At 37.5% G+C, this 18,366-nt stretch overlaps 1 protein-coding gene across 48 annotated transcripts in view; it reads left to right on the top strand.

Moving 5' to 3' along the window:
* Positions 1 to 18,366, top strand: part of PTPRD (protein tyrosine phosphatase receptor type D) — a 1,712,576-nt gene that overhangs the window by 424,472 nt on the left and 1,269,738 nt on the right. For all 48 annotated transcript variants that reach the window (XM_043515489.1, XM_043515496.1, XM_043515490.1 and 45 more), the window contains one exon: positions 13,590 to 13,696. The gene's annotated coding sequence lies outside the window, so the exon portion shown is untranslated. The remainder of the gene's footprint in view (positions 1 to 13,589; positions 13,697 to 18,366) is intronic.

The raw sequence follows: 18,366 nt of genomic DNA, 5'->3' as shown, positions 1-18,366 counted from the left end.
ATAGTCCTCTCAGGGGCATTGCCAAAAAGGGAAACATGCATATTAGTATTTCTTCTTTCTATGTCCTGTGCTCTGTCTAGCTCTCCATTGGGTGTACTTTTCTGCTTCTACTTGCAAGCTCCCACTTCTTCCTCCACCTGCTGGAGAAACCACCTAAGTCCCAGGCCAAATTCAATAATGTGAATTTATTTAGCCTGTTGTACAGCTTGTTGTGAGGAATTTGCATTATATTGTTCTGCAGCAGGCACCTGTGCAAAACTGGAAGGATGCTGCAGCCTCCCCATCACCACAAAAGCATTCAAGGGCCTAGACAAGAAAAGTATGTTCTGGAATGAGAAGTGATTGGGAATTTTTCAGCAAAACATTTTTCTATCTAAAAATATTGATTTTGTCAAACCCAAAACATTTCATGGGAAAGTTTTGACGAATTTCTCTTTTTGAAAAAAGTTTTATTGTCAAAATATCCCATTTTGTCATTTCCAAAATGAAAAAAAAATCCATTTTTTTCAGCTCACAATCACTTTTTGTTTTGAATTTTAAGGTATTTAGTAATAAATAAATTAAAAGGTCATAATTTTAAACAAAATATTTTGAAAATGTTGAATCAAGATTTTCATTGATATGAATTGATCCTTTCTTCTTTTTTATGTTTGATTTACAAAAAAAAAAAGAGTTTTTGTTTTGTATTTGTTTTTATTCTGATTCAGGCTGGGGGAAAAATTGAAATCTCAATTTGTTTGCCAGGATGGGAAAAAACATGTCCTCTGTAGCTCTATCTGGAGTACTGTCATGACAGTGAAGTTTTTGGAGTTTTTTTTGGAACTGTCTTCTTCATGACTGGACATCAACTGGTTTCTTAGAAGTATAGACATGTTCATTCATAAGAAAAATAATTTTTTGATCACAAAAAAGCTTTTCACTATGACAAAATAACAAGTTAAATCTACATAGGTCACACCAAAAGTCAAAAATATGTTGGGAATTGGTTAACCCATACTCACTCTTGGAGTCTGTCCATTTACATGCTGTCCAGATGAGTAGTAGAATGCACTGAAACATGTTAAAAGGAATCTCCTGTCCAAGAATCTGGTGGGCTTGAGGCCATTCTACCTTAGTTAGCACCACCTACAAGGTTTATTCTTGGAGATTTCCCAAAACTGTTATCTCTAAGCTTAATATTTGGAGCTCAGTGCATCACTTTGTTGGACCACATTGCTCTCCTTCTGTCAAGCTGTCTGGAATTGCTCACAAGTGTGAATGCCAACCTCAGGGCAGACTGTCAAGGAACGGGGCACAAATCCCCAAACTGGTTGGATGTTCTATAATTAGATTTAACCAACCAAATAACAAGTTTTAACTCCTAAAGTGCTATAACTGCCTTTACATGGAGTCACAGACAGTTCCCTTTGCACTCTGGTCTGTCTTGCCACCCAGGCAAGCCAGCCTTTGTGATAGATGAATGAAAAACCACAACAATATTCAGGTTGCTCCCAGTCCCAAAGGACCAGTCATTTACCCCAGGTCAGTGCACCTCTGATCTCAAACCAAAGACAATGCTTGTAGCCAACTCTATAATACTAAGTAAAAATTTATTAATAAGAAAAAGATATGAGAGTTATTAAAAGGTTAAAGCAGGTAAATATAAACACACAAACTAGATAGTCTTAGATTCCAAAAGGTAATGGTAGCTGCTATAATATGCAAGCCCAGTAAGCCCTTTAGAGCTAACTTTCCTTGGCTGGCTGCCTGCCTGCCTCTCTCTGCCTTTTGCCCAGGCTCTACAGTGAGTTCCCAGCACCTTATACCCATTTGGTGCTACTGCAGGAGATTCTTCCTGCTGCCTGACACTGTCTCCCCTGCAGGAAACTTCCTTACATTACATCCTTCTTTGCTGATGCACCATTTTTTCCCCTCAGAATTAGTCTTAATGGAATGTCTGTTCAAATGAATGGAAAATTAGGACATACCTGAAATGCCTGGCCAGCTTTGACAAGCACATTTCGTGAACATACATTGCACACTGAGGAGAAGGGTAAACGGTATATAGGTTTGGAGAGCATGAACAGAGTGTGGCTGATGGGTATTAAGTGATTTGGGGCAAGTGTTTGTTTTGAGGCTGTCTTGATGTTAAAAACTGCAACCCAGGTTAATTAAAAAAATGCTGAGGTTTCCAAAAATTTCTAGAAGTTCCAGAGTTCTCCGAAAAAGACATCCTTCTTAGATCAGTAAGTCTCTGTACTGTATTCTTTGTGCAACTGAAGAGTAGACAGAGGAAAAATATTCCTTGTATATCATGCACAAAGCAGTCTGCTTTTTGTTCAAGGTGGAAGACAATGTTAAACAGAGGCGATCTGTTGAATCCAGGTGTGGTGCAACATTCTTGGATACCATATTCATCCATTTATTATCTTCTCATCTGTCATAAAAATAAAGGGAAGGGTAAACCCCTTTAAATCCCTCCTGGCCAGAGGAAAAACCCTTTCACCTGTAAAGGGTTAAGAAGTTAAGACAACTTCGTTGGCACCTGACCAAAATGGCCAATGAGGAGACAAGATACTTGCAAAGCTGGAGGGGGGTGGAAACAAACGGTTCTCTCTGTCTGTGTGATGCTTTTGCGGGAACAGAAAAGGAATGGAGTCTTAGAACTTGGTAAGTAATCTAGCTAGATATGCGTTAGATTCTGTTTTGTTTAAATGGTTGATAAAATAAGCTGTGCTGAATGGAATATATATTCCTGTTTGTGTGTCTTTTTGTAACTTAAGGTTTTGCCTAGAGGGATTCTCTGTGTTTTGAATCTAATTACCCTGTAAGGTATTTACCATCCTGATTTTACAAACGTGATTCTTATACTTTTTCTTCAATTAAAATTCTTCTTTTAAGAACCTAATTGTTTTTTTCATTGTTCTTAAGATCCAAGGGTTTGGATCCTATGCAAATAGGTAAGGATTTTTATCAAGCCTTCCCCAGGAAAGGGGATGTAGGGCTTGGGGGGATTTTCGGGGAACAGACGTTTCCAAGTGGGCTCTTTCCCTGTTATATTTGTTAGATGCTTGGTGGTGGCAGCAATAAAGTCCAGGGACAAAAGGTAAAATAGTTTGTACCTTGGGGAAGTTTTAACCTAAGCTGGTAAAAATAAGCTTAGGGGGTTTTTCATGCAGGTCTCCACTTCTGTATCCTAGAGTTCAGAGTGGGGAAAGAACCTTGACACCTTCTATTCAAAATTAAAATATTATATTTATCATGATGGTATCGCTAATATACTGGGTGTAATGGACTGTTTTCAGATGCCTCATTATGTCTTCAGCTGGAAATGAGCCAATGTATGGTCACTGAAACCATTTACGTTGCATGGACAGAACCTGTTATGAAGATAATAAAAGAGTTAATATATTAGATAAATATCCAGAGCCAACAGGTGGTTCTTACTTTTTCAGGTAATTAGTGTACTGTGGATTACTAGATAGTTGCTACCTCAGTTTCTCTGTCTTTTCTCTTGTTTTGCATTATCCCAATTTGAAAACGTTTTAAAAAGAGTAGCTGATATTCTGACAACCTTTGTCTTATGCGAATCCAGTTCAGTATAGATATTCTGAGGCTTCAAAGTGTGTGATATTAATTTAGCAACTCTGAAAATGAATGTGTGATGTTTAAACAGTATCAATGTAGTCATACAATAGAGTCCATATTACTCTCAGCTGCTGTAATCTTTTGGCTACATACAAATCATAGAAGGTAAAGTCAAAAAAAATTAGACCATCTAGGTCATCTTCCTGGAAATGTAGGATTGTTCCCTAAGCTACCCTTTCTTAATGTGTTTACAAAACTGGTGTTAACAGTCCCTGGTGGTAGGGTTTCTACCACTTTCCCTAGCAGACTGTTCCACAACCTAAAAAGTGACAGGTTTCAGAGTAGCAGCCATGTTAGTCTGTATCCACAAAATGAAAAGGAGTACTTGTGGCACCTTAGAGACTAACAAATTTATTTGAGCATAAGCATAACATGGTTGCATCCGATGAAGTGAGCTGTAGCTCATGAAAAATTATTCTCAAATAAATTTGTTAACCTAAAAAGTGTCACTGAATGGATATTATTCTTAATATTCATCCTTCATTGCATTTCTTGATTTCATCCTGCTGTGCCTGATAATGCTTCTGTGCACTGCTATAAAAAATTCCTCTCCATTGTTAACACCCTAGAAAATACCTGTCAATTTTTACTGTGCCTCTCTGCTCAGGCATTGCTTCACACATTTAGCTATCACTCTCTTCAGTCCTCCCCAACCTCCTGCTTGCTTTTATTGCTCTTCTCTCAGTTTCCTCCATGCTCCATAAATTGATCCCTTTTTACATATGTCTTTATATATATAATCAAGAGAGTCAGTGTACACAGGGGATCACCCTTGAATTCTCTACTTTTATCTGCCATCAGGCAATAGTATTTGTCAATCTTCTGCACCATTAGTTACATTCCTTTTTAAAGTTTAATATCCCTATTATGCATAGATCTAGTACTAGTAGGTAGCATAAAACTCACCATTCACTACCTAGGTACCTGCATATCATGAAGGGGATCTTCCTATAATTAGAATAGAAAATTACACAGTACCTCCATCATTGCTGAGTGGCAAAGGTTGAGATTTTAATGATGCCGTGTAGTATGTCTTCTGCTAGCCACTGCCTTTCTCTATGAACTCCCATTTAACTTTTGAGTCTGGGTCTACTGCATAGGGATCTCTGCTCAGGGTACACATCAGAAGCAGTCAAGAAGTTTTATTGGTTTGACCAAGAAGCCAGAGAGCAGGCAGTAGTTAAACATTTAATGGAATAGAGAGAGTCCAGCTATTACTTTTGAAAAAATAACACACGAGGGGAATGGCAAACTCCTTCCTTCTACTAGGGATTTGTGGCCTAGGAGTCTGCACTCTTCTCTCAGAATATGTAGAAGAGTGAAGGGCATATATTGTCACGGTCATATGTGACCTAAGAAAGAAGAGGTATCTGAGGACTTTAACTACAGTGCTCTCTTATTTCCTTGGTATAAGGGACAAAGATGGCATGCAGGAGAAAGCTACTCCAGAAAAGTATCTAGCCTGCAACCAGATATTTGGTTAAAAAAACATTTTGTTTGGGGACTTCACAGGTTTGCATGCACTTATTCATGTTTAACTATACTAGTTGTATGTGCATTTAAATTCACTTGTTTTTGTATCAAACATAAGACTTCAGGACTGTTCTGTAGATGATCCAGTTATAACTTGCATGACTGCTTTATCTCTCTCACTCACTGTATGCTTGACTTTGGAGTTTCCTTTAGCTCCGCATTTGTACCAGCAGCAAAAAATGTACACAACTCTGCTAACAAATTAAGAGGCTGCAATAGAAACTATTCAAAACAGACGACATTTTTCCTTGTTCAACTTCTTCACAGTATATTAATAGAAATTTGAAGCAAATTCAAGGAGGGCTATAAGACTATAGCAAGGTAATTTCCTATGATCCATGTAGCAGATATATAACCTTATAATACAAGTATCCATTTACTTTCCCCCAAAGTACAGAACATCAGGATAAAGTCCAAAATGTGCAAGTCAGAATGTCACAAATAGTCATAGGCAGTGCCTGTATATTGCAGATCCTTTCTGTTTACGTAATCACAAAACAAATAATAAGTAGAGTGTTATGACTACCCTCAGATTTTCAAAAAAGGAGCCTACACTGTGTTACAGTAAATCAAATCTTAGAATGTACACTTGCCTCCAAGCTTAAGCACAATGTATAAATCATGCGTCTTATACAATACAAAACCCAGCCTTCTGTGTTGAACATTATGCTCTTAAAATGTTTCACTTCTGAACAAATTAAATTACAAGTAATAAAGAGATCAAAACTGATTTTTTCCTAAAGCAATTTAAATGCAATTCTGCCTGTTAAGTACAGTTCAAATGTGCTTCAGTACATAAAACTAAAGAATCAAATATACCTTAGGGTCTTAGTCTCAAACCACTGTGTACTCAACAAATAAAGGATTTGCTCATTTTTTCATCATGAATCACAGTTAGCATACAATTGCCTTCTTTTCCCTATTATCAAGCTATTGTAAGACCCCCCCCCCACACACACACTATGTACCTTCAGGGTTGTACAATTGAAATAAAAGCAGAATTAGCTGGAAAAGAGATTTCTAAACCTTATTATTTTACTTGTGCTTTCAGAATTGAATTTGAAAACTTTTCAAAATGCTGGCATGTCATATAAATAATCTAGGGGCAAGAATACAATTTCCAGTATACTCTTAACTATTACTTCAACTTCATTCATCTAGGCAGGCTAGACTTTGTCAGCAAAAATGTTTCAATGCATTTCATTTTTTCTCTGTCTATGGTGTCTGACCAGCCACATAGCCAAAAAATGTGTTTGCTTTGCAGCTAGTGTCTGGCCAACACTTTCCCATTTGTGATTTCTTTATCAGATAAACTTTATAAAATTAAGCATCTAATTTTTTGTTTACAAGACAGGCAACTTCACAGACGGTTGTGTCTGAGTAAGGACAGAGTCAGAACCTAGGTAAGGAAATAAAGATATGAGCAATACAATGAGCATTGTCGAACACATAGGCCATTGCTATCAATATAGAGAAATCAATGGATACTGAATCAGACCTTTGGTCAATAGTTTTCACTAGTTATTTGTGTAACTCAGTTGTACTATCTTATGAAAATAAGATGTATTATCAGTATCTCTGTATATGACTAAGGTTTTAAAGAGTGACATCTTAAGGAGACCTGATGTTCAGAAAATGGGTAGCATCTGCAAATTGAAATTCAAGCCCTTTGAAGTGTCTTAATTTGGGCACCCAAAATGTATATATGAGCATGCACGCACACAATATACAGATAGATTTGCTTCGGTAATCATTATTGTGATTAATAGTATTGTTTTCTGACTCCTTCACCTACTATGTCTTGGGAGATTATCAGACATTATTGTCTTAGAGAAACCCACTTCTCTGTACACTAGTGAATAAAGCTGGTTTTTAAAAAAAGACGTGGAAAATTGTATTAGTTCTCATAAAACTGCATTTCAGAAAATTTTTACCAGCTCACTAATGAAAAATTCTGTGGTGAGTATTGAGTTCAGTTAAAGGATGGGACTCCATGACAGGCAGTCAGATTTCCATTAAACTTCTACAGTTGCATGGCACAGGGTCCTATATATGTCAACCTTGAGTTGCTTGTAGATGTTTTTGAAACCAAAGCAAAGTAAAAGGGCAGAGACCTTATAGCAGAGAGAGACTGTAAAAAGAAGGTGAGTGTATACACCTTAGAAACCTGCATAAATAGGATTGTATACGGTATAGTTCAAACATTTTGCCTGGGTACAAGCATATTTGTATGCTGTGCCATTTCTCTTAGAGGACAGGCTGTGATATGAATACACAAAAGGCTCCACCCCACAACATTCTTCAGCTGAAGGGGTTAAATGAACATGCACCACAACAGCATCAGTTGGGGGCAGTGCTTCTTTAAAGCTTATTGTGTCTCTCAGGGAGGCCTGGGGTGTCTCAGAAGATTTATAGGAGTTAGCTAAGGTTTCAGAAAGGACCATCTGCTTATGCATTTAGGGGATTTTATACATTTTATACTTTTTTTTAGCCCCAAAGAACATGCTTGTCTCATTGTCAGAGTGAAAAGATTGACTGTAAGAATGGCGGTTGGTCCCAGTCCCAGTGCCTTTAAAAAAGCACAGAGTCTTGTGTTGTGATTCACATGGTAGATTTATTTCCCCTTTCTCAGGAGGTTCCTACCAGGCCCCATAAGTTTCAAAAGACCAAAGTAAAAAGGAATTACTTGGAATTAATATAGCTGTATGCAATAGGAGAAGAGAGTGGCTTGCTCCAGCTAGTCCCAGTGAAAACTTCCCAGCCATGCTCCATGAGCGCACTAGCCTGCTGCAACTAAAAAGCTGACCCTGGAGAATGGGTAGGGATTTTCCCTGCAGTCACTAACAGGCTCAGTTGGCTTTCAAAATACTAAGTCCTTATTTTCCTTTGCACTTTGAAAGCTCATACCTTTAAGTAGCAGTATCTGTAACCAGATCTAGTTGGTCTATGTCCTGTAAATCCTTGTTCTTGTATTAATCCCTTATCTACCTGCATGGGGTCTACACAGCACACTTCTAGTGGTTTTCTATACATGATTCACATGCATCAGAGATACAAGATAATTCCCAAGATACCGCCTCACATTTTGTATCTCAAGATTCCATAACATAAAGTCATAGTAAAAGTAAATTAAATCGATCCTTGCAACTACACCCCCATTACCTCATGAACACACATTTGGTTTATGTATAATGACTAGAAACGATTAGATTTTTTGAAATCTACCAATATTACACAAAATGTTAATTAAACATATGCTTGGCATTGTGTGGAAACTATACATGCTGCTATAATTTTGTTCCTTTTTCCTGTTCTGTTTCAAAGGATTTAGTGCATCCTTGGCTGTATCACCTACTATATCCTTGATAGGCTTCATTGCTTACAAACTATGGAGTTGGCCCTGGGACTGCAGGCTAAGATTGTTAAGAGACTTTTTGGATTTGCTTTTTTATTTCTTATCCTCATAAGCAATTATGAGTAATTTCCTCATTGTTATGTAATAAAAAGATTATTGCTACTCCAAGATGAAGTAAAATTATATTTTATTGTAGTAGCTGTCTGAGCAGTTCCCAAACTCTTCAGTGATTTTCCTGCTGTATGCATTAACATGTACATGTTTCCATGTTTAAAATTGGGATAATTTATTTTAGGGATAACTATGGGCCCAATATGCAATTTACACGAGTATAGGATTATTCTTTCAAACATGGGGCTCCAAGAAAGGGCTGGCTTTTGATTCGTGGCCTTTTTTTGTTTGTTTTTTTTCTGGAAGTGGTAGATGAAGTATTTATTCTGAACAAACTTCCAAAATATTCTGTATGGTTTCATCTAGTCTTCCTATTGACTACTTATGAATAGTTTTCCATATTTTCAGAGGTTAGGAAGTTCAGTCAATGAATGAATCAGTGGACAGACCAGAAAACAGACTCATAAAAAAATGTTACAATTCTGCCTTTGTGACAATTAAACATCATTAGGCTAAGAGAGCAAGGTTCCAATTCTATAATGAACTCCATGTGGATGGACCGCTGGACCACATAGAGCTCATTGCAGGATTGGGGCCCATGTCATTATTTTCTTGATAAACAGCAGTTCCGCAAGGTATGATTTTTTTGTAAGCAAAAGAAACAGTGTGAAACTAGGCTGTCTATTTGAATATCCAAAAGGCTTCTCATTTACATATTTTTTAAGTGCTGAAGTTCACTAAAGTTCAAAGGGAGTCTTTCCATTGTTTTCAGCGGGCATTGAATCAGACCTGAAATCATAGGGGGATGGGAGGAGGGACAGAAAACAAACATAAACAGCTATAGAATTATAAAACACATCTTGTATTTCTTTTGAGTTCCCCCTGGAATAATAATAACTTACTAAACCAAATATTGGCTGGACATTCAAAGATAAATGTGTAACTGAGAATTAATTTACTACATTTTCTGAATTCAGGTTTCAATAGATAATACCTTGAAGAAAGCAAAGTCCAGCAGAGCATTTTTAAGACAAAGGGGGTAAGATAACATATATTATTGAACCAATTTCTCCTGGGGAGAGAGACAAGTTTCTGAGCTTACACAGCACTTTTCTTCAGGTCTTCGGGAAAGGTACCCAGAGCATTTTTATAAGCTCCTGTGTGCTCTATTTTCACTGATTCAGTTTTCCTTCTTAGGAGACTATGTAGACACTGATTTGATAAGTTTTACTGGAGAAACAAAAGATAAAGGGGCCCATAGGAAACATATTCTTAAACCTGCTACCAATCTTTATTATTAAACAGGGGACAGTATATAATGTAATTCCCAGCAGTTAGGCTTTAAAAAAAACATTAAATTTAAAATAAGAAAATAAGTCTCATAAGAAACATATCTAATAAATGTATTGTCCTCTGGTGGTTCCCTTGCATTCCCTGTCAATGAAATGCTTTATACCAATATTTTACTGTATTAAACATATAAAGCATTACTTTATAACTTCTTAAAGCCTACAATAGCGTGGCTGTTTTTCTCTGGGGTTTCTCTCCTCTTAGTCACCCCAGCCACAGGCTCCTTCTTTTACCCAGTCCCCTCCTGCGGCCTGTAGGAGGACAGCCCTGTTCCTCCAGAGTAGGATGGACATATGAAATCTTATCCAAAACCCTCAGAAGCCAAAGCGAAACGTTCCATAGGGTCAGGGCCCCCATATTCCTGAAGATGTAGTGCAGGAGAGGACAATCCCCATTAGTCTCAGGAGACATTATTCCCCCCATAAATACTAATAGAGGCGTAGGGGAGTATGGTCCAAGACTTTCTGCTGAGAAATATAAATTTGCAGAAGAGAATGGTGATAGCTAATAGAAATAGGTAGTAGCCTGTTACAGATTAACTTGTTTTGTAATGTATATACCTTATGCAGACAATATACAACAAGAAAATTCAAGAGTTAATTTTATATATTTAGAGATTCTGATAAATAAAATTTGTCTATGAAGTTCCCTAATTTCTTTTATATATTTATCAATTTTAAAAAATCAGTACCCATCTTTACATTTAGAAACTAGAATATGGTGCTGAAAGTTTGACACACATGTAAATTGTATTTTAAAGCCTTTATTGCCCTTGTAAATATAGTGGTTTATGACATTATTAGTACAGAACTTCAAAAGCCTAAACTAGAAAAAATGCTTAAGGATTACAGAGGTTTAATAGTACATTCTTATATTTTTACTGACTATAAGCAAAGCATCAAAGATAAGTGATGTGATACTTCATTTTCAGCTAAATGTAGGAAACAAGGTTTTAAAAAAGTATAAAGAAAAACACCACGATCTAAAGTTCTAGGGTACGAGAAAAAGAGCAGCCAAATAGCATCACAATAAGGAAAGTCCCTGAAGATAGGGTGTATGTTCACAGGGTTATTAAGTTCCCCTGAGTTATTAACTGGGTATTAATCATGGGGTGTATTTAGAGCCAACTATATTATTAACAGGATGCAAACATGGATAAAATGTGTAGTATAGACCATGTCTAAAAGTTGGAATTGCTGGTGTGCAAGTTAGAAAAGAACATTTTTGGCTGTTTGGTGATGATCTTAGAGACACTCAAATATCGTTACACATGTTAGATAGACAGTCTAATACAGGGTCATTCCCCAAGTACTTGGCATGAAGGACCATGTGAAGAGGATTTCAGTTGTATTATAAGAACACTTTTCAGAGTAGCAGCCGTGTTAGTCTGTATTCGCAAAAAGAAAAGGAGTACTTGTGGCACCTTAGAGACTAACAAATTTATTAGAGCATAAGCTTTCGTGAGCTACAGCAAATGCATCCGATGAAGTGAGCTGTAGCTCATGAAAGCTTATGCTCTAATAAATTTGTTAGTCTCTAAAGTGCCACAAGTACTCCTTTTCTTTATAAGAACACTGTAAACTTAAATAATAGAGGATCAATTTCTCAGCTCATGTAAATCAGCATAGTTCTACTTAGATTGCTTTTTGTTCCATGTTTGTGCAATGAGGTCCTAGGCTGTGACTGAGGCTCCCAGGCACTTTGGAGAATGCAAATAATTAATAATATTGAAGTCATTCTTGCTATGCCAATTTATAGCAGCCAAAGATCTGGCCTATTATTATCAAAAATCTTTTTTTTCTCCTGAATTATAGAATCGTAAGACTGGAAGGGACCTCAGTAGATCTTCTAGTTCAGTCCCCTGCACTCCTGGCAGGGGACTGGATGAGAAACATTTTCTAGACAATCTATGACAGGTGTTTGTCTAACCCTACTTCTAAAAATCTCCAATGATGGAGATTCCACAACCTCCGTAGGCAATTTATTTCAGTGCTTAACCACCCTGACAGGAAGTTTTTCCTAATGAACAACCTTAACGACCCTTGCTTCAATTTTAGCTCATTGTTTCTTGTCCTATCCTCGGAGGTTAAGGAGAACAATTTTTCTACCTGTTCCTTATAACAACATTGTACGTACTTAAAAACTGTTATGATGCCCTTCTCAGTCTGAACATTCTTATTACTAGAACCTACTTGTGCATCTTCATAATCCGATGAAAGCCATGTTAACATTCATTAGAAGAGAATGATCAGTGTTGCATTATTTCAGTGATGACTAAGGCAGGATTTAAGATTATTTATCTGACAAGAAATAATTTAAAATTAGCCACACTATAGATACTACTGAAGTCTAACATAGCTGTATTCTCTGTCCATTTCTTTGTGTCTGGTTCTTGTCTGTCTCTGTCTCTCTTTCTCTCTCTCTCCGTGTCCATGTGAATCTGGGAGTATGGAACCACACAACATTCTGCAGAATGTGTGCACATATTAATTTTCTTGCTGAATCTTAAGCTTTTTATAACACAACTTGTACTCCCAACTGTATGGCCCTTTTTTCTGAGAAAATAAAAATGGGGTTTAGCCCACATGGCAGGAACATCTCAGGGTACAAGTCAAGAGACTGAAGCAATAGAGTTGCTGTTGTCCTGCAGCAGCCAACACAAGTAGAAGAGATCCTAAAGCTTTGTGCTTATTAGCTCTCTCACATGGGAGCAGAAGTGATGTTTCCTTCTGCTCCCTGCTGACAAGAGTGAAGTACAGGCATAAGTATCTTTGGGCCAACAGCATCCCTGTCAGAAAGAGGAAAAACAAATCACTGGGCTCAGTACCAGGCAGATGGTGAGAATCTTTGTGGCTCTGCTTATGGTGGGAGGAAAAGTAAATGAAGTGTGGAGGAGAGAGAGAGGGAATGAACTCTCGGAGAGATAAGGAGAGGGGAGAGGAAGTAAAGAGAGAACACCGCAAAGAGAAGGAGGGAGTGAATGAGACAGAACACCCAAGACTCAAAGGAGAGAAATGGGGTTCTGAGAGAATGGAGAAGCTTAATTAAGTCTGATCATCTCTGCCATCCAGGAAGAGTGTGGAACACTGTGGGCTTGGGAGCCAAAGAGCTTGTTTTGGGCTCTAAACCAGGAGCAGTAAAAGAGCACATCACATGTCTATTCCTCAGCCTTGGACCTATCTGCCAGCACATACTTTGGTGCCGCAATTAAGTTGAAATCACTTGTGCTGCTATCTCTGTGTTTGGGGAATTCCAGATGCTGATTCATGTTATAAGATGCAGGCCTACTGAACTAATTTTATCCTCACTTATGGTTATTTCTGGAAACGCTGAATACCTGCAATTCCCATTGAAGCCTGAAATGAGGAAGGGGAAAAAGGGTTTTGAGAGCAAATGGCTTCATTAAAGCCTGGTGAAATTAAATTTCAAATAAATAGAAGTTGCACGTGTCCCACACCTCTTTGAATTTGGACTTCACTTCCCATACAATAATATTAATACGCTCTTGGTTATACGTAAAAATAGTGTGACTAGTCTCCCTAAGATAACATAATAAATTGTCTTATGCTTGGAAGACCATGAAAAAAGTGACTGACACAATATTTTTTGCCAGGTGGAATAAAAGGAAACTGCTATCCTGGCCCTTGGTAATCAAGTTAAGTGTTTGACTGACAGAATGTTGGTGCCAGCATTGGAAGAATTGATCAGCCTCAACTCCAGGTAGGCAAAATTACAAATTTGGAGGTTTGTTTAAGACTTAATTTACAAAGTTTGCTGATTTCTAACAATAAAACAGAATTAAAAATTCAGTTCATAATGCAGTGGTGGAAAATACCTTTATCTGTGCTGGTAATTCAGAGGTTCTGTTTTAAACTGCATAAAGCTATCTTTGAAACAAAGTGTACTTGCACCATTGTATAAATCTCTTCTCAGAAAATTTGTGACACTGCCTTCTGATAGGTAAATATAAGTACTCAGTTAAGATGGTGCCCAATTATTTAAAAAAATAAAGTATGAAAACATTTAAACATAAACATTTATGGATACGTTTCAGAGTAGCAGCTGTGTTAAAGAAAAGGAGTACTTGTGGCACCTTAGAGACTAACAAATTTTTTTGAGCATAAGCTTTTGTGAGCTACAGCTCACTTCATTGGATACATGCAGTGGAAAATACAGTGGGGAGATTTTATATACACAGAGAACATGAAACAATGGGTGTTACCATACACACTGTAACAAGAGTGATCAGGTAAAGCGAGCTATTACCAACAGGAGGGGGGGGGGACCTTTTTTACTGATAATCAAGGTGGGCCATTTCCAGCAGTTGACAAGAACGTGTGAGGAAGAGTCGGGGGGGGGGGAATAAACATGGGGAAATAGTTTTACTTTGTGTAATGACACATCCACTCCCAGTCTTTATTCCAAGCCTAATTTAATGGTGTCCAGTTTGCAAATTAATTCCAATTCAGCAGTCTCTCATTGGAGTCTGGTTTTGAAGTTTTTTTGATTGAAGAATTGCCACTTTTAGGTCTGTAATCAAGTGACCAGAGAGACTGAAGTGTTCTCCGATTGGTTTTTGAATCAGACGTCAATGGACACACAAATTATTTTGGTGATTAATTTCAGCCTAATTTAAAAATCCTTTGACTTCCTTGGAAAGGGATTCAAAAGGAATTTTTTATCATTGATGGAAGTCCACACCTTGCTAAAAAATTGGGGGGAAATGAAACAACTCTACCATTTTGAAGTGATATCACCAAAATACTAAGAAACATTGTTATCAACCGAATACAGAGCTAACTTCTGGAATTTGCAAAATTTGGAATCTACAGAGGGATTTGCTTTGATCATAATCCTCCCCAGTGTGAGACAGTCTCAAAATTAATATGGAGCAGTGGCACCTGCTGCTTTCTAAATATGTTTTTCAGAGAAGGAGATAATGAGGGCATTAGTGCGGGAAGGATACACTGAGATAACTGAGGCCTCCAATGATATCCAATATGAGGCCTCCTGTCATAAATATAAAGGGAAGGGTAAACACCTTTAAAATCCCTCCTGGCCAGAGGAAAAACCCTTTCACCTGTAAAGGGTTAAGAAGCTAGGATAATCTCGCTGGCTCCTGATCACAATGACCAATGAGGAGACAAGATACTTTCAAAGCAGGAGGGGGGAGAAACAAAGGGTCTGTGTCTGTCTGGGTGATGCTTTTGCCGGGGACAGAACAGGAATGGAGTCTTAGAACTTAGTAAGTAATCTAGCTAGATATGCGTTAGATTATGATTTCTTTAAATGGCTGAGAAAATAAGCTGTGCTGAATGGAAAGGATATTCCTGTTTTTGTGTCTTTTTGTAGCTTAAGGTTTTGCCTAGAGGGATTTTCTATGTTTTGAATCTAATTACCCTGTAAGGTATTTACCATACTGATTTTACAGAGGGGATTCTTTTTACTTTTTTTCTATTAAAATTCTTTTAAGAAACTGAATGCTTTTTCATTGTTCTTAAGATCCAAGGGTTTGGGTCTGTGGTCGCCTATGCAAATTGGTGAGGTTTTTTACCAAACCTTCCCCAGGCAGGGGGGTGCAAGGTTTTGGTGAGGATTTTGGGGGGGAAAGATGTTTCCAAACGGCTCTTTCCTAATAAAAAACCCGGTTAGACGTTTGGTGGTGGCAGCGAAAGTTCAAGGGCAAAAGGTAAAATAGTTTGTACCTTGGGGAAGTTTTAACCTAAGCTGGTAAAAGTAATCTCAGGAGGTTTTCATGCAGGTCCCCACATCTGGTTTTTACTCTTCCCTTTATATTTATGACACCTCCACAAATCAGTCTTATCAGAAATGGATATATTGTTACGAATGTTCCTAGCATTGTCCAAATAAGGACTGTGGGAAAAGGGATGAAATTTATGGGGGATACTCCTAAACAGAAAACAGCACAATAAAAGTATTGCCACACAAAGGTGACCTCATTTGAGAGGAATGAAAAAGTTTAGGCTTATATCTTAGTGTCACAAATGGGGCAGGGAGAATGGGGAAAAACACCAAAACATTTCCTTTATTTTCTTAAAGCAGTTAGTGGACTCTCAGATTATAAATATTACCATATACTAGGTACTGCTTTCAGCCCACCTTAAATATTGATTTGTCTGATGTTCAGTAAGTGTAAATTTCACCAAATTGTCCAGAGAATCAGTTGCTAGTAGGAGTTCATAGAAGGAGAAAAGTCAGATTAGCCAAAGTAATGGTGGGCAGTTTCTCCCCTTTGTTAATACTCCCTCTAAATCCTTATGGCAATGCAATTCAATGAAATGGCTACAGGATTCCTGGACGATCTGTTAAAAAGCTGAAGGGTACTGATGGATAAACTTTCCAACTAGATGAAAGAACAGAGAAAAATGTCAGAAGGTGTTCAGATACCATAGTAATCGGTGAAGTAAGAAAACATGAATAGTATAACTGAATCTCAGCACTGAAGATACTACTGAACATATTCAAAACTCAGCATGTTTTAATCCTTAACTGTTCAGAGGCTTTTGAAAATATTGTTTGTCAGAAGTGCTTGCAGTTAATCAGTCTAATGGAGGAAGCTGAACTGCAGTCCCTGGTTGTTTTAAATCCTGGCTTTCCTGTACCTTGGTGCTGTTTCACCTGACTATTAAGCATGATGATAGAGCTGAAGTGGTGTATTACATTTTTGCTCCGTAACTGGCCAAGGGAAACTGACCTTAACTCATAATTATGTACGCTGTATGGTAAATAAAAAACAAGTCATCTTTAAAGTATTTCAAATGAATGCAGGGAAATGTGTTTTTCTGCTCTGAGGTGTTTTTGTCTGGTGATGCATAGAGAAGAAAGCAACTTAATGAAGTTTGTTCTTGACTTAAATGGAGAGTAAGATTGATTGGTGGAGGTGTTCTTGTTCATTTTTTTTAAGTTCTATCCTACTTTGCTACATATTACATTGTATGGGTCCCCATGAGGTTTTTGACACTACTTGTGTTTTAAAGTTTCCTTGAGGGCCTTCACAGTCCAACATCTGACAATTGATATGTTAATGGGGAAGTTTCTTCTAGTTATGGTATTGAGTTCATACACCTCATTTCTCTATTATACAAAAGACCAAGAGGTTTTATTCAGTGTTTCTCTTTAAACAGTCTTCTAACTGCCTATTCTAAAACACCATTATTAATAGATTTTGTATGTTATTAAGCTAATGTCATGAGGTCAGCTGCAGAGATGAGGACTGTTACTGTTTTCACAAAGAGATTCTGGTTGTTACATATGAAGGTTTTAGTTGGAAGTGGTATGTTTTATGTAATATTGGTCTACACTCTGGAGGTTGGTCATTTCCTGTAATTAGTCGCACCATGAAATTGGAGTCATACTTGTGTTACAGAGTATCACATATTTCAAAGGATGTTTTCTCTGTTCTGGTTACATGTTTATAATTAAATTACATGCTTTGCAAAGTCACCTTGGGTTTCTATTAAAGTGATATGATTCTGTCCTGATCTTTAAATCTATGTGCATACTGGCAACCTCAAGCTTTAGGGTTACAGTACTTAATTTCGTGAACATAATACTTGAGCCAGCCCTTGCACAGTCTGAGAAGCTGAGGTGGTATCCTAATAATGCCTGGGGAGTGAAGAATCTTTGTATCACCTGACTGAGGTTGGAAAGGAGAGAGCTATAGGAAGAGAGGAGTAAGACTTTTCAAAAAGGTTTAATTGGTTTAATTTTTTCTTGCTTTTGATTATATGTGGAAAAGTGTCTGCCATCCAAGAGTTGCACATATGGAATATAAAATCGTGCTGCATCTCTGAACTTTTAGAGAATGTTGTTCAGCTTTCATAGACATTAATCCCATTAGCCCTGTGCGGTAGGCAAGTAATAATATACCGGTGTTACAGCTGAGGCCCTGAAAGGTACTCTAGGTCACACACAGAGTCATTGGCAGATTTGGAAGCAGAACCCAGAACTCACACCTCCCACTTCTCTGCTCTAATCAAGAGACCACCGATGCACTGGAACACACCTTCCAGACAGCCTCTAAGGGAGACTTAATTCAAGAGAATAAATATGTAGTAATTCAGAGAGCTAGTCCTCATGAGATTTCAGGAAGAGCAATGCTAAATTATTTAGATATGCTTACCCAATAGAAAAAAAATTACCCTATTTCATACTGGGCAACAGCTTGAACCTTCCTAAGAAATGTGATTTAATTCAATTTAAAGAGAACTACAAAGCTAAATCCAAAATGGAGAGAGCTACAGAGAATGAAATATGAAGGACATTGTACTAAGTTTGTTACAGATACTGTAACCTGCTCCAGACCAGCATTAGAGGCAGCCAGATGCACCTCTTTATTGGTACTTCATGACCACGTTTAAACTGGAATG

Source organism: Dermochelys coriacea, chromosome 5 (assembly GCF_009764565.3).
Source record: "Dermochelys coriacea isolate rDerCor1 chromosome 5, rDerCor1.pri.v4, whole genome shotgun sequence".
Taxonomy (NCBI): Eukaryota; Metazoa; Chordata; order Testudines; family Dermochelyidae; genus Dermochelys; species Dermochelys coriacea.
The sequence above is the reverse complement of the archived record's forward strand: the minus strand, read 5'-3'. Positions and strand labels throughout refer to the sequence as shown.